This window comes from Trachemys scripta, chromosome 11, assembly GCF_013100865.1.
Source record: "Trachemys scripta elegans isolate TJP31775 chromosome 11, CAS_Tse_1.0, whole genome shotgun sequence".
Taxonomy (NCBI): domain Eukaryota; kingdom Metazoa; phylum Chordata; order Testudines; family Emydidae; genus Trachemys; species Trachemys scripta.
The window spans coordinates 55,211,401-55,229,462 of record NC_048308.1 but is presented as its reverse complement, the minus strand read 5'-3'; positions in this window follow the sequence as shown (position 1 = coordinate 55,229,462).

Sequence of the window (18,062 nt, the reverse complement as noted above, 5' to 3'; positions counted from 1 at the left end):
GGATGTCGACACATTGGACGAGATTCTGCATTCATTGACACCATTACGAATCCAAAGTCGGTTAGTGGAATTACTTCAGCTTTACGTTGGATTAACCATGCAGAACTGGGCCCAGTTGTCTCTGGATGTCTTTCCTTGTTTGAAAGTGGTGCCGTTGATAGTATTACACAGGAATGTGGGACCCTAAGGTACATTGGGTATATTATACCTTGGTTTGCAACCCAATCAAGTGTACCATTTTAATGCATTTTACTTTTACAAGTATACAAAAGAAATGAGAGCTAGAAAAAAGCCTGACTAGGTCAGCCAGTAAATCCGTGGGGGGCATGGATCAGTGTTCATGCCACGCTCCCCGTCAGTACCTGGCTTGGGCTGGAGAAGCTAATGATCCAACCACCAGACCCAATTTGGTGATTGATTCTGGTCATGTGCCACTTAAGGCATGTTGTGGATATGCTAAGAAGTAGTACACCCCTTATAGCCAATTATCTATATTATGGTAGTACCCACAGCTAAGGGCCCCATTATGCTTGGTGCTGTAAAACCTATAGCAAAGAAACAGGGCCTGCCCCAAAGGCAATATTCTCCCTGTTCTCTAGGGCTAGGCCTCTCTCATTCATAGGAGCATGGAATTTTTCTGTGCTGGGATATCTGACTCAGAAACCGTCTGGCCCTCAACTCTTTCTGCCTGCTTTAGGACAACTAATAATAGGAGGACCTCGCTCTTACATTGCACTCTTCACCAGTAGCGTGCAAAACACTTTACAAAGGAGGCCAGTATCATGATCCCCATTTTACAGATGGGGAAATTGAGGTGCAGAGAGGAGTGAAGTGACTTGTCCGAAATTGCCCAGCAGACTAGTGTCAGAGCCAGGAATAGAAGCCAGGTTTCCTGAGTTCCAGTCGAGTGCGTTAGCCACTAGGCTGTCTTCTTTCACCTGTAGCTTTCCTTCTACCAAATGGGAGAACGGACAAGCACTTTCCTGCGCTGCTGTGCAGAGAGCCATTCAGAAGGTGCTTATATAGACCTGAATTGTGCTCTCAGGTGTCTGCAGGCAGTCCGGGGAAGTCATGGGTGCTCAGGGTAACTGTCATGATGTTCCGCTCCACTGACTTCCTCTGGAACTTGAGACCACTCAGTACTTTTTGTGAGGGGTTCAGCATCAGGCCCTTTGTACGTAGCTGTCGTCCAGGCAACCTCCCCCCTTCAACCTTCTCTAGCCATGATCGTAGGTTGTTTTTTTTCTAAGCTACTTAATAACACTGTATTTGTACATATATTACAATAGTGTAATATTCCTTAGGTTTTATAGTGTTTCCTTGTGACTGCCCTTCAAAAAGATGCAATAAATGTAAAGAATCCATTTCATTTATAAGCAACTCCCACAAAAGCTTTCAAGTTCCTCAGAATAATCTAGCCGAACACAGAAAATGTATCAGATAATCCGCAAAGTCAAAATAGTGTCATTATGAACATAGCACCCAAAATTGTTCTGCTTGCTTTACAGACAATGGCTGGACTGGCTACAGTCCCAAAGAGCTTACAGTCTACATGGGCATCATGCAGACAAAGGATGTAAGCCAAATAAGCAAACAGAATCATGTCCCCTTGGACTCTCTGAAATTCCTGTCCATCCTCAAGCTTCGCCTAGACCAATTTACACTTCCTTCCCAGCGAACCCTCTGCCTTCATCCACCTCTCAACAGAGAAACACCCAGCAGCTTCTCCACATGGTCAGGGCCTTCCTGTTAAAATCACTCAATATGCTCACTCTAGATGTCTGTCAGTGGGAGCTGGAGCAGGCAAGTGAGATGACCATGATCGCTGCCTTTTTAAAATCTTTCCTATCTGTATCCTTTCCATGTGGTCTTTCATCTTTGTTCTCTGGCAGCAGGGGCTCAGTGCTGAAGGAACTAAAATTAGCGGTGTGATCCTGGAAGCCATTGCTGGGTAGGCTGATCACCACACTGCTATTTCTTGGGGAATCAAGTGGGAACTGGTAGCCACCTGACAATGCTCACATGTTTTTCTGGTGCCTGCTAGTTCTCCAGGGTGGTGATTTCAATGGGCTTTTAGCATTGCATAGACAGAACTCCCTTCTCTCTTTCTACTGTCTCGTGACTGTGTTGAGCAGGCCGCCCAGGGAACATGGTGTCTTGAACAAACCTAAGGAGAAACTTTTTTTGTTTTGTTTCTGATCATTATTGCTGAGGGGAATCGGTACTAATGAACGACTGGATCGAAAGGTGGGACACCACTCTTGACAAAAATGCTGGGTTTTAAACTGTTGCCATGCGGGGCCGAGCAGGCTCCTGGCAGCGGCCCGTGTGTTGTGTTTTAAAGGCAGGCTGGTCCTGAGTATACTGTCAGTTAAGGGCAACAATTCAAAGTGATTCACAGCAGATGATGCCAGCCTGTCTTTTGATAGAACACTGTCTTGCCCTATGGCTGCAGTGCCGCGAGCTGCAGGTGCTGCACAGACTGCCAAGCCTGGGGCTAGCTCGCAGTTATGCTGTCAACCTCGTTTAGAGCTAATGCTTTATGACAACTGTCTACCTGTCGTGTGATAATGGGCTGAAAACCTCTGCAAAATTGATAGCGTCTTTTACCCAGAAGAAAAGCTTCTAATGTAGGGAGCTGGAACTCTGGGCCCGATTCCCTCTCGCTTCACACCCATGTAAATCACAAGTAATGCCTTTGAGGTCAGTAGGCCTGATTCTCCTCTCATGTGCCCTGACCTTTTCACCAGTGCAAGCAGAATCAAGCCTTGTGTTTTAACCTTCTGGATTCACTTGGGGGAGATCTGACTGGCAAACCTTAATCTATAACTCTCTGAAACGTAATACACTGTCACCTCTGTCTCCTTAGTGCTTCCAAGGTTCAGTAGGGTTCTCTGCCTTTCCTTGGCATACCCCTGACACCATTTTCTTTCTCCAGAGAAGGGTTTGTAGGGGGTTTATATTCCATCATGAAAAGATTTCCAATCTTTAGCATAATCTACCTAACAGTTGTCTGAATAAATCAATAGAGAGATCAATAGATTGTTTTGTAGAATAGAATGTTTTTTAATATACCTTAACTTTTGTACTCAAGGATCCTGGCTCTGATCAGCCCTATACCAATATAAATCTGTAATCACACCATCCACTTGTGCTAGATCAGCCTAGGTGAGATCAGAGTTGGGCTTAAAGCACCCAAAAGTGCTTTTAAAATCAGTGAGTTTGATACAAGCAAAGCAGATTAGAATAGATATTATTTGAACTAGACTGTCAGCTCCCTGGGGGTAAGGACTCTCTCTCCTGTCTGTGGTCTTAGTGTGCCGCAAATAACCAAACTGTAAATCCCCAACCAGTTTTGTTGGCAGTGCAGATTTTGTCACTCTCTGAGTCCAAGTCCTGGAACGGGACCTTACACATATTGGCTTAAAGCTGAGTGTTGCCAATTTAGCCAGGCGGACTAGTGATAAGCACATTTCCTCCCTTCCCCCCCTTCATATACCCTTAGTTTTGAAAATGGATATGACCAAAGCAGATTTTTCAGGAATATTCACAAATTTGTCACCTGGCTAAGTGGGAACATTTTTGGTCAGTGTACCCAAATGAACTGGGCCGGACCATTTTCACAGCTAGTGACAATGTGCAGTGCTCCATTCTCTTCAGTAGAGAGACACCCCTTTACACCAGCTGAGGGGCTGGTCTGCTATGGCCTCATAAACTGGAACATTGCTCACTGTGTGTGTAGCGTATTCCACCATAATGTGAACACACGTATCTTAGTTGCACTAAAGAACACAGACTAATGGTGTCAGGACTGAGGTTGTGGCATAAATGACCTCAGTCCCCCAGAATTCAAGCCCCTGCAGTAGCTCTGCCCTACATGCTGTTCACTGTCACATCTGTGGGCTTATCTGGCTCCTTAAAGAGCCCATAAACCCATTAGCTCTGGGTAAGTGATCCCTAGGCTGTCTTTATAATTAAAACCAAAAGGCGTACAGTTATCCTGTGCTATCAGCAGCACATCAACCAAACTTGTCTCAAAATGTGTGTTCAATTTTTTTTATTAAAAAGCATAGAACCATATGTAAAACATTATCACGCATCTTTATGAAATTAGCAGAACTATTTGAACAACCATTTTGTCCCTATCAAAACAGGGCCTTATTATTTTTTTTCATACTGTATTGGAAGGTGAGGGAGCACAAGGAATGCTTGAGGGCTGCGATGGGGTGTTTGTCAGCCTGGGAGATAGTCTTAGGGTAGAAAGCTATTGGTTGTTACTAGGAAGCAGATACCATCTAAGTAGGCTAAGAAATGCTGGCAATTAATATGGAGAGGAATACTTCTGAGAGATCAGTTTGCTTTTAATTTTGAAACACAAGAGGCTTCTCTGTTTTGGTCTGATTAGTTAACTATGCGCCTCTGGTTGGGATTTTCAAAAATGGTAAAACTTCCATTGACTCAGGTGGGAACTGAATTTGGTAAACGCTGAACTCTTTTGAAAATCCCAAATTCAGTTCCCACTGAAGTCAATGGAAGTTTTACCACTTTTGAAAATCCCAACCAGAGGAGCATAGTTAACTAATCAGACCAAAACAGAGAAGCCTCTTGTGTTTCAGAATTAAAAGCAAACTGATCTCTCAGAAGTATTCCTCTCCATATTAATTGCCAGCATTTCTTAGCCTACTTAGGAACATACGTAGGGTGTGTGAGAGAGTGAGTGTCATTGTTAGTTGCTTATAAACTTTGAAGGTAGCATTTTTCTGATGGACCTGTTTAAAACTGCACAAGTAACATTTAGCAGCTGTGTGTGTGGCATTGCCTCCTTTGAATAATGATTAAGGACCATGAAAAAGATGCATTCAAATTACAACAAGGGTTTAGGGAAAACATGGTTTTAGATGTAAAGTTTTTTCTGTCATTTAATGGGCAATTTTAAGAAGATTATCTGTTAGCATTAATCAGAAAGATGCATTGCCAGAATTACAAAGCCCTCAGATGGACGCCAATGCTGGCTTTTCATGACGTAGATATATATATATATATTTTTAGGGACAGAATAGGTTTTTATTGTTTGCTTGTTGCTATGTAAATGTCTGGCTTTGGGGCCGTTAAAGGGCAATGGGAACATCTTCAAAGAAGTTGGCATTTAAAGCAAATGCCAAGGTTTCTTACCAAGCCCGGTTACCAGCCAAAATTGAGCATTTAATGGAGTTGAGCTGCGATAAGGCAAACAAAACTGAGAATAAACATGAAATCATTTGATTTAGTCTGCTTAGTCAAATTGAACAACAACAAAAATCCCTTGATTGTCAGAGCTGAATCAGCAAATATAAAAAACCAAAGACAGTCAACCCTGCACTTACAACCCACTTGAGGTTTTCACACTGACAAGCTAGTCACTAAGTATAAATGATCCTCCCACAGTTGGTTTGTACCACTTCATATTTGTCTGGGTCGTGGAATATATTCTGGGATATGGCTACATTGCTAGCCTTTCATGCTTAAATTGATGTTTCATTGAACAAAGACAGCAGTACTTTTATAGTGATAAATATTTATGCTAGAAAATATTCTGGGGGACTCATCTAATAGTAATCTAGTCATGTGAAGAATTTCTCATGTAAACTTGGTGCCTTTCCTATTCATTTTCTAGCACCAGATTGTGAGTAACTCTATTCAACAACTGGTTGGATCCCAATACCACATACCTTATGTCTCCAAATGAATTCAGTGTCTTCACATGTGTTTGTACAGTTCCTAGTGCAATAGGATCCCCCTTGGGCCTTGCAGTGCTTCCATATATTATTAATAATGAGGTTTTGGGGTGCATAAGGACCATGAGTCAGAGCTTTTGTTAGTAAAGCACAGCTTCCTTCATTGTCAGTAGAGATGTGTTGGATTCAGATACAAATGCATTGCTGGGTACTGATTGGTATATAAAAGTTCCACTGTCCAAGTAACGTATAGTAGACATGTAACTTTGTCTCACATGTCAGGATGAAGTCTGTTTCACAACCTGTAATGCCAAATCCGAAGAACTTTGGCTGAGTTGAACTCCTGAACAAAGACAATTTGTGAAATCCCAAAATACAAAACCTAGAGCTCAAAAGAATCAGGGTTCAAAACAGGGCACAGACTCACTCATAGACTTTAAGGTCAGAAGGGACCATTATGATCATCTGGTCTGACCCCCTGCATGCTGCAGGCCGCAAGACCCTTCCCTGGACTCTGCCGTTGAAGTCCCCAATCCTGTGTTTTAGTGACTTCAATTGGCTGAGACCCTCCTGCTAGTGATCCCTGCCCCATGCTGCGGAGGAAGGCGAAAAACCTCCAGAGGCTGAGCCAATCTACCCTGGAGGAAAATTCCTTCCCGACCCCAAATATGGCGATCAGTAATACCCCGAGCATATAGGCAAGAGTCTCTAGCCTGACCCTTGTTGGCCATTATGCTATTCACGTACCATTGCTTGGTTTTCCTTGGCTACTATGTTTTACCATTAAACCATTCCCTCCATAAACTTATCCAACTTAATCTTAAAACCAGACAGGTCCGTCGCCCCCACCGTTTCCCTCGGAAGGCCGTTCCAATATTTCACCCCTCTGACGGTCAGAAACCTTCGTCTAATTTCAAGCCTGAACTTCCCCACGGCCAGTTTATATCCATTCGACCCATCCAGATAAGCTGGTAATTGATCAGCTGACAGAGGTGGCGTGCACAGTGTTTTTGGGGGCAGAGCCAATGCACAACTTGTGAATTTATTCACTGTCCTGTTACCTTGCTTCAGCTCTAGAGAATCAGCATCTGCTAGAAACAACTTAATGCATCCTAGTTTAGATGTTAAATCACAATAACATGGCAAAACAGTGCGAGAAGGACCAAGGCATTTCTCCTCCACATCCCTACAAAAATACCATTTGGTTCTGATTCTGGCCATTTTAACATATCCGTATTCATACCATGAGAAAGTACTAAGGGGTTGGTTGGTTGAAATACGGGGCTGCTGCCTCCTGCATCCCCCCCCCCACCACATATATATATAAATGAATAAAGTGTGTGTGTGGGGGAGGGGAGGAGTAGGAAAATTGTACCTGCTTCACATTGGGTGCCTGACTAATTCAAAGTCCAGGGAAAATAGTTTGAAGATGTATAAGAATGCACATAAAATACAAAGCAAAAGTTTGTGCTTATAGAACATGGGACCTACCATATTGGATCAGAGCAGTGGCCAGGCTAGTCCAGTATCTTGTCTCCAACAGTTACCAATACTAGATGTGTCAGAAGTAGCCATAGTGGGCAATTGCCACAAAGTGGAGCACTATGGCCCCAAGCAGCCCCTGGCTGTCCTTAAATAGCAGTTGTGCTGGTGGATGGGAAGCTTTAAGTGGCAGTTTTGATGGGATAAGGTGGTTGAACAGCAGCGATTCATGTAAAGGGACATAGCCCAACCAGAGCTTGGTCTTTGGTGTCCCAGAGAAATCAAGGGTAGGGGAGAAAATAAATTATCCATCATGAAAGTATAGAAAAACTGACAGCAAGTGCAGGGAAAATCTATAATTAAATCTAAAGGGTAAATCCCAACCCTCTCCCATCCTGTATGGACCCAGAGGGTACCAATGGAGTGGAACTGCTATGGGATGGGAAGTAGGTGGGTATTTTGTTGTGTTTTTTGTTGTGTTTTTTTTTTTTTGCAGGGGCACAGTGGATGTCCAACCCATGCCCAGTTTGGAGCCATAGTTGATCAGGGTCTTCCCCATGACAGTGTGTTGGCCAGAAGGGGACCAGGGGAAGAAGGGTGGATGGGTGGGTGGGTTGGGAGGAATCATTCATATCTGGATTTTCCCATCCATAGCCCTGTAGGGGTGAGTAAGGGAATGTGGTGATTGCTCCAACCATTGGGCACTACAGCCACTCCAGGATCCTGTTTCTTCTCCTCCCTTGATGTATCTGTCATGCACTGGCAACCTCCAGCTGCATTAACTTTTTAGTGGCTTTATGGCTGAGAGGCAGAGGGAGCTGAAGTGTCTCCCCAAGGCTACGCCACCAAAGATGACGACTCCCAGTTGCAAACTTCCCATGTGATGACCTGTAGCTAGCTCTCCAGGGGTCTGAGAATGGGGATGGTATGTGTGGGTTATCTAAGGGTACTATGGAGGCAGGTTACCCTCACCCTTCTGATGCATAGAAAGAACAAGATTTGTATGCTTGCATCTAGGAGGAACGGATCACTTCATTGAGGCTTCTTAACTTTGGCTTATCAAGTAACTTGTAGTTTAAAATATTGCAGCCCCCAAACCCTGAACTTCTTGCTGCTTAGGTGTGGAAGTGTTTCTAGCAGTGAAGAGGTTAATAGACAGTATTCTGGTATGCTGTGTGTTGGCTCTGCTTGGGGTGAAGATATCAGTTTGGAAAATTGGCCAGTGTGCTGTTGCACAAGACCTGTAATTAACATCTGACAGCCGCTTGTCCGCCTATCAGTGGGTAATAAGAAGGTGGTGATACACCCCTCTTTACAGATGATGCAGGCCTTTTGTCCTTCCAGTTTTATGGCACTGTGGGTAGCCCTTCAACTCAAGTTCCCAATTAGTAATTTGACTGAGATTTTTCTAGTACAATATGGAATACTGATGGATTATGAAATGCCCTTGTGGTTTAACAGCCAGGTGATACACACAATGTCAAATATTATAGACATTTTCAAAAATATATATAATTTGCTCTTCTTAAATGTGCAGCGCTGCTATTTAAAATGTTACTGATGTGCGTAATGGCTTTGCAAGTTCTAAGCCTTGAGCCCCCCAAACCCCTTTCCTGGAGGGAGTGTAGGTGGTTTGTACCGCCATCTTCTGAGAGGAGAGAAGGGATCTTTAAACTCCTAATGGGGACGTCAGAGCAGCCTCTCCGGCAGAGGATTCTTTTGATGTGCACTGAACTTGGAGAACTGAAAGGGATCGCAGTCTGAGTCAGTCCTAGGTTCCTTAAATGTGCACTGGAAAATACTTGCCTTACTAGGGAGAGAGCAATGTGCTCATGGAACCAGATTCTGCCTCTGACCTGTATGAATCCCATGTAATTCCAGCTGAGTCAATGTAATGTAATTACTATGGCTGGTTGACATTTTCCCCAACAAAATGTTTTTACTGAAAAATGGGGAATTGTCAAAACAACTTTGTCTTCACCAACAATTTTTTTTTTTAATTTTACATTTTCATAAAATTCTTTAAATTGTTCATTTCAAACTAGAGGGGAAATTCCCATTTTGCCTCTTCTTTAAGAAAGAATTCCCTTCTCCACCCAATGCTGGAAAAATAAGAACATAAGAACGGCCGTACTGGGTCAGATCAAAGGTCCATTCAGCCCAGTATCCTGTCTGCTGACAGTGGCCAATGCCAGGTGTCCCAGAGGAAGTGAACCTAACAGGTAATGATCAAGTGATCTCTCTCCTGCTATCTATCTCCACCCTCTGACAAACAGAGGCTAGGGACACCCTTCCTTACCCATCCTGGTTAATAGCCATGAATGGACTTCCCCAAAATAATTCATGGAGGTTAAGTTCTATGGCCTGTGTTATACAGGAGATCAGAGTAGATGATCATAAGAATGAGTGTTTTGTTTTTATTTTTGTTTTTTTTTTTCCCCAAAAAGGGGGAAGGGGAGAAGTGAATTTATGAATGAAACGAGAGGTTTTTCTTCTGAAAATGTTCCTGGTGGGAAGGGAAGCAAAACAACCAAATTTTGGAGCAGCTCTAATAATTACAACCAAGTATGAGAGTGACCAACAGGCACACGGTTCTAATCTACTGGTTTAGGCCAAATTGTGCCTTTGTTTACACCAGTGTAAACTGAATTTTCTCTCTGACGTCAGTGGGTTTATTCTGGTGTCACTGAGAGCAGAAGTTGGCCCTGAGGCTAGGGGTAAGGCCACAGGCTTTCAGGGCATGTCTGTTCCTGCTCTAATACCAGGACGTGGTCACCTTTACCAAAAGATGTTGCTGCTCTTTTTCAATTGTCCAAGTGTTGAATCAGTTTTCTGGAAGGGGTTTTCAGAGGATGGCAGCTGCTGCCATATTAGCACAAGCTGGCACGTAACCTTGTAGCAGGGGACTCTTAGGGCAAGGAGGCTACCCAGTGGTGAGCAGTGGTGGCACAAGGTACCAGCGGCAGTATTGCCACCTGTCCTCCATAGGGGGCAGTTGGCCAGGCTGGCAGAAATATGCAATCTGTGCCTCCCTGCACCAGCAGGAGTGAATCTGGCTTATTGTTCTCTTTCTAAGTGTGATCATGGCAGGGTGAGACACCAGAAGATCAAGATTCGTTGCATCTTTGCCAAAACTCCTGAATTTCCTTTTTCTTCAGATTATTTAAATTGCTTGATCCAGCTCCCAGTGAAATTAAGGGGAGTCTTTTTTCCCCCCATTGACTTTGGTGGCACATGAATATTGAATAAGATTGAATTCTTGGATAAGAATATTGAAGATGATACAAGAAATCTATTTTTTTTTCTTCTCCGGAGAGATGAGCATGATCCTTTAGCCATTTCTTTTAGTGATACTTAGTTGATCTACTTCTTTTCGCATTCCACCAAACAGAACCAACACAGGGTACAGCACATAATCACGCAATAACATAAAAGCATAGGGCCTGATTCTCTACTGCATTGCAGACTGGGTTTACAGGTAATATACTAACAAACTAAAATACAATTTTATCGTTTTGCATGGGTATAAATGAGTATACAAGGCAAGGGAGAATCAGGCCCATTGTCTGCTGTGCTATTGTAATTTGGGTAGCTTGTGGTGGAACACCTTTAAATGCACTTGATATTTTATAATAATTCTATAATCACTGTTGGACCTCATGAAGAGAAACCTCCTAGCAATATTTAAACTGCAATAATACATTTCATTTAAAATGTATTTGGAATATGCTACTGATTTAGAAAGAAAAGAGGCACCAGGAAATTATCTCTTTCATTTGAGTTTATTAGGAATTGTGTATAAATGCATGCTCAATTGCAGCTGAATTGCTGTAATTTATTACATTATACTTTGAACAACTGGTAAAAATGTGTGTGTATATTTTGAGACGAGCCTGAACTAAAATCCCATGTTGAATATGCCTAAATACTGTGGAAATTTGGCTCTGGACCTGAACTTTACTACAGAGAGAAGAGCTAAAGGCAATCACCACCCGCATCTTCCCTGTTCTGAACATCCCTAATCTTTGAAGGAGTTTGGATCCAACCTATGCTGTGTGGGCCCAACTCTGAAAGTGACTATAAGCGATGAGGCTAATGCATCACTTGAGATTACCATAATGTCACCAGAATTCCTTGAAGTTCAAATAGTTTCTACTCCTATTGGAACCCTGACATATTTGTAACTTCTTCATTCTTCACAGTTCTCCTGTACTTTTATTTCAGGGATAACACAAGCTATTACCAAGAACCACTAACCTCTTCCTCTCTCTTGCCTGTTTTTTTTTTTTTTTGGTTACAATTATGATTGTATTGTGAAACAGATTTTTAAACCTATGATTAGGTTTTTTTTCATGCTTTTAAAAAATAATAGCAATACTGTACACACATTTGGGGATATTTTGAAATCTGGACTGATAGGAAAAATAGTTGAATACAACTAATGCTCTCGAAGACATTTATATAATATTTTTTTCCCCTGTAAAGACATGTGGCATGTACACAATTGTGATTGCATATACAAATCTCACACTGGGCTTGAAGGGACTAAAAGGCAATACTGGGACCAGAGAGCTCTGCCCCTTCCGGCCTGCTGAGCATGCTCCACCTGAAGGAGCAGGTTAAAAGGAGCTCAAACTTAGGCAAGGGGTAGTGGACTGGCTGCAGGAGAGAAGACTCCTTCTCCAAGGAAGCCAGACAGAAGGTGAAGCCTGAAAGGGGATCACCTAGTAGGTAAGCCCTGCTGCACCACCTTCCCCAACCACCCAGCACTTCAAGAAGCAGCAGGTCTTGCAGGGCCCTGCTCATTTGGGACTTTGTGAAGCTATTGACTGTTTGGACTACAGGAGCCGGCCCCAAACTGAAGGGGCACATAAGTAGGAAGTAGTCCAGGGTGGCAGACTTAGGCTCTCTGGGGAGAAACCTGCCAGTGTTCCTTTCCACAGGGCCCTGGACTGGGACCCGCCCCCACCATAAGGGCAAAGACCCCAGATGCAGTGGGGAGGAGGCCCAACGCTCCTGGCCTGGAGGCAGGGACATGACAGAGCTACTCCTTCCCTGACCGCGAGACACAGAGTTGGAGATCTGGTGCACTAACTATCAGGTCACCTGAGCCTCCTATTACAAAATAGATGGGGTTGTGATAAACGTGTTTTTGTTCTTGTTGTTTTTAAGGCACAAATCAAGCTTAAGTGTCTAAATCCCATTATTGGCACCTAATGGCCCTTTTTTGCCTGTGCGAATCGCACCCATTGCATCCAAGGGAGTTCTACGGGTTCCTAGATGAGGAAGAGTTTCAGAGGTGCTCAGTAAGGACCTGACTCTGCTCCTCTTAAGGCCAAGGAGTGTGGTCCCATTTAAGACAATGGTGTAACCCTCCAACTTCAGTGAGAGTAGATATTAGTCAACTCTAAGAGCCACCCATTGTGACTATGTAGTCCAGTTAAAATCGATACAATCTGGGATCAACACTACCATATAGAGTGTGTGTGTGTGTGTGTGTCTCTCTTTCTCTCTCTCACCCACCACAGTGCTCACAATAACTCTGTTCTTTGAAAGTGCAGGTTTGAGAAACAAACTTATTTTGGGAACTTCCCAATATAGTGAAAGGCTGGGAGTGCTTGTTAAGGCTGTACTCTGTGCTGAATCTATTAGCATCCCTATAAAAAAGGGCTAAAGACTGACTGTAGCATGGACAGTGGTTTCTCCCAATGATATCTTAAAATAGTCCTCCGATGAGGTGTAGGGATATGTCTTATGATTTGCTGCAGATTCACAACTCTGCATTTCAATAAAGGATGCGAAGGTACTTAGTGAAACTAGACAAGCTTTCAGTCCATTTATCAAAGTGCTGTCAGTCCCCACTTCAAGGCAGGTGAAACAATAATAAATATTGAGCACAAGAAAGTTGATTTGTATCCAGGGCATTTTTAATGTTGTGGGTTTTTTTTTTTTAAAGTCAGCGTGAGACCCTTTGGCTCTTGCCAACTCTTGTTTTATCCATGGTTAGAAGCACTTAAGAGATGTGCATATGACTTTTTTATGACTATCTCATAGAATTTTCTATACTTTATTCAAAATAGGACAAATATATTGCATCTTTTTGTATCTAGATATTGGAGCAGTTCACTGGATCCCTCTCCTTTGTGTTCATGGACTCATCTTGGGTTACGGCTGGCTGGTTTAAAAATACTAGTTTTCAATACAGTAAAGTGTGAATACAACTTGTGACTGAGTATAATAAAAACAGCCAGGAAGTGACAAAGAGGCAGCATGGAGCCAAAAGACTTGCATATATTGAAAAGAGATACAATTTGACATATGGGACACAATTCCCTTGGAAGTCTGTGGGTCAAGTTCAGCTGTGATTAAAATAATGGTATAAATTGCATACAGCAGGTTGGAAAATGGGGTTAACTGGTAAAATAGTGTAGCATGTAGCAATTTGATTGTGGAAAAACAGCTCTCAGTGGACTTCCATTGTGGTTGCTGGGTTCTTAGCAGCTCTAAAAATCTGGCCCTAGGTGTATGAATCTGGGTACCCGAAGTCCAGGGCACCCAAAGTTAGAGACCCTAGAAATTTGGCCTAATATCTCTGCTGACCTATGGCAATAGCTCAACTCAAGTAGAACAAGGTTGTCATTCTACCTGGCTACAACATGCCTAAAGACAGGCAGGGTGGTCCAGTGGTTGCCTGGAACATGGCAGACATTAGTGCAATTCCTTGGTCTGACACAGATTTTCTATGCGACCTTAAACAAGTTATCTGGTTTCTCTGTGCCTCAGGTCCCCATTTGGAAAATGGTGATAACCAGATACTCTCACGTCATAGGTGAGTTGGGGATCAATATACTAGCGATTGTGAGGTGCTCAGATAGTCTGGTAATGGGAGCCATATAAGGAGCTTAGATGGTTCAAAGATGTAGTGGAGAACATAACCTGATTACATAGAAGTGGTTAGGTTAAAACCACTGACAGCTGAAGCCTTTAGTCTGATTAAGTCCCATCCATACCCCATCTTATAGTCCTTTTATAAGCCAACCATGGGACCTGGTTATGGCTGTAATATACATTCATATTCATAGATTCTAGGACTGGAAGGGACCTCGAGAGGTCATCGAGTCCAGTCCCCTGTCCTCATAGCAGGACCAAATACTGTCTAGACCATCCCGGATAGACATTTATCTAACCTACTCTTAAATATCTCCAGAGATGGAGATTCCACAATATATGTAAATGAGCTCATATATCCACATGCTTCAAAAAAGGAAGCTTTGCAAAAAGAAGCTCCAAAAATCAACTGTCCATTTTCAATATGTGTTAGACTTTCTTTCACCAGGGTGAGACCGACTTTCTAATGCCTTCCCTAGGTTAGCTCAGAAGTTTATTGGCTGGGAGAGCATTATGGCCAGACTGTATGTACCACTGGGCTTCCAACCCCTATTGGCTCCTTCATGAGGGAAAACTCTGATCTCCTATTTGGTAGAGTGCGTTGGCCCTAATGTGTGTAGTTTTGAATTAAGTTCCAATAAACGAAGAAAAGTATACACCAATGGTGTGCTCCCATTAACTTGCAGTTAAGGTGTTCATGTTTAAAAGGTGATTTATTTATTTAGGCCTTTTTAGAGCCTCTTTGGGAAAGGCAGAAATTAAAAGAACTTGCTAAAGAAAGCAAGAGTCTGTAATGCACCAACTCATTGTTATATATTAATCTGCTCTTATTAAGTGTTAACTTGACCAATCATATAGACCTCTAAAGGAGGCTGGAAAAATCTGAAAACCAAACATGTGAACAACTAGTGGGATTGTTTTATTGGAATCATTAACTGAATTGCAGTTAAATCCTATGTTGTCATAGCTGTCTTAAATTAAGCTAGGAAAGTTGTCATCTGTCTCTCTTTAAATAAATCCATTTGTTGCTCTTAGGACATAGTGAAAAGTTGAATAGAATTATTTGAATGTACATCCATCTAAAAGAATTTGTATTTTTTTATATTGGATTATTTTACTGAGTAATACGTTAGATGTTCTGGTCCTGAGGCTGGGAGTTTAAGGACCTGATCAGGGAAACACATGCTGAATACATTCCTATTCAAAAGAACACGTAAGCACATGCTTAAGTCCCATTGATTTAAACTTAAAATTTACCATGCACTGAAGGGCTTTCCTGAATTGGGACCTAAGATAATTAGGTGCCCAACTCCCATTGCATTTCAATTAGTTGGGTTCCTAACTCCCTCTTTCCTTTAAAAATCCCAACCAAGTCTCCCATACTGCAGTTGGACTGCTAGGATGACACAGATGTAATGGAATAAGGAACGGTGAAAATATGATAGTATAGGGTGTAGCAATTGTATTGTTTTAACGGTGAACAACAAGCCAAGTTAAACTTGGGGCCCTGGTTCTGGATTTGTCTCCTACTAGCAGCTTTTCAAATACTGAAGTCCGTGAGACTAAATATGTAAAGATCCACGAAAGTAAAGAGTTAAAATTTAATGGCCAAATCCTCGTCTGCACTGAAGTAGGGGAAAGGCACCTTTGCTCCTTGGAGGGCTGTTCTGTTGTTGCTAGCTGGAGCAGTTGCCTAGGAACTGTCTTATTCCAGGATCAGCCACATTGCCTTGACTTCTCTAAACGCTCTGTGCAGCTCTGGGGTAAAGAGAACGAGTGACACAGAACTTTATACATCCTCAGCTGCCCCTTCAAGGCAGCTTTGTGCTGTCTCGGCACAGCAAAGCATGCAGAATGATGCTGAGGATCTGGCCCCAGGTTTAAAAGATGCTGAAGGGTATAGAAATCACTTTAGATACTATCCTGCCAATGGGATGTTGGCGTTCCAGCTTCAACAAGTCCCGCTTGTCCTCCATGCAACTTCCATCTTAGCTTCAAGGAGAGATTCCATGCCGCCCCTTTGCAAGCTTTACATGATCAACTTGTGCTTAAAGTTTCAGAAAAGTTTTTTTTTTCTCCTCCCCGCCCCCCCCCCCCAAGCAAAAATGAAGATGCTTATTTCAGCTTCTAAAGTCACTTCAGGGATTCTGCGACCTGACTGGTGATTCTCAGATGATGCATGTGTTTGGGTGGCTGCCAGAAGGGCTATAAATTCCTGTCCTTTTTCCACGCAGGCCCACCGTACTTCTCAGTGATGGCAGTGAATGGGCTGAGGGAAAACACTTCATTTTAAGGGATAACAAACCGTTTCCTTCTTTTGGTACTCTTTCAGCCCCCCATTCATTTAAAATGAAACTCTATGGAGCTTACTTATTGGGCTTTGATACTGGACCGCCAACTACGGTCTTTCAGATAAAACATGTATGATTTGCTTCTCTTAAAAAGCTTGCAAGCTTGTTCTGGGAAGCAGTAGCAGGTGTGAGGGGACATTTCCCGTTCCCTGGGAAGAGATAAACCCAGCTGTCTCTCAGATGTGGTTTTAACAGAGCCTTTCAGTGGTTTTTGAAAAATAGTTTGGAACCATTAAATGAAGGAAAAAAACTCCTATCATGAAACAAAATGAAATTTAAGCACTGTTAAAATGATACAAATTATTTGCACAAAGGCCCCAGCTGAGATTGGGCCTCATTGTACCAGGTGCTGTACAAACACATTGTAAGAGACTGTTCCTGTCCCAAAGAGCTTATAAACTCTGTGGTAGTGGAGGGGAAATATAAACAAAACACCTCCAGCCTTTAATCCTTCTTAAGGGAATATTTGAAAAGAAATGAATGTAAGAAAGTAAATGCTCCACTGATTAACCAGTTAAGTCAGATTAAATTACATAATAGCTGGGGGATTAGGAATATTCCAGCATTATCTAAAGATTCTTAGAGGGAAACTTGGCAAAATCAGTAACAAATAAAGGGTATGGTTTTATCAGAGCACTAAAATGTGACTTGTTCCAATAGAAACCAGGCGGTATGATATTTCAGCCAGGGATGAGTTAATTTGTAATGGTCTCTACTTCTGAGACAGATGCTTCTATAGAATTTACCTGATACTGATCCAGATAAGTGTTTAAAAGTTTGTTCTAAAGAAAAATCTGAGGGGTCTCTGAGCAGATGGGAACATCTGGTTCTCCAAATAAGTTTTAGTGACCTTGGTCCAGATCCTCAAAGGTACTTGTGCCGAACTCCTGTTGATTTCAATCTGGCTTGAATGCTAAAAGGTCTCCTCTAAAACAAGGTGACTTCATTTGGAATAATCATTCAGGTATTAAATACATTCTACAGTATGCTGAAAATGACAGAGCAACTTATCTTCCGTATTCCTTGGGCAAAAACTGTCTCTCAGTGGTGGCCTGATCTTGGTTGTGGCTTCTAAGTGCAATTGTAATATAAATGTTAAACAACAATAATAATGAATACGCTTAAACAAAACCCCACCTGCCTTTCCCACTGTAATGCGTGGAAGTTGTGGGTGCCCAGCACATCTGAGGAGCAGATCCAGAGGCCACTGCGGAGCATGCACGCAGCCAGAGCAGCGTAGACTGTCCACACATGCTGTCAGAAAAGGGCTTTCCATTCAGCTCAGAACCTATTATTCACTTCAATGTCTAGACCTTTCACAGAGGTTTGCTCACTTCAGCCAAAAACAGTGGTAAGCGGAAGGAAGGTGTTTAAAATGCTGCATGGGGACTCGCAAAAGCTGGATAAGTCAAAAGTTGAAATATTTGTGGTTGGGTTTTCTGCGTGTTTGGGGAATATTTTATTGCCTGATGCACCATTGCCCTCTTAATTCTCCTTTCAGTTCCTTCCTTTAGTGCTAGAATTGAAGGAAGGAAAAAACCCCTGAAGGTACCAGTGAGCTCCCCAAAAGTGATGATCTGCTGCCTTTTATAAACAAGCTGTGGTGAGAAGCAGGGCTATAATCTAG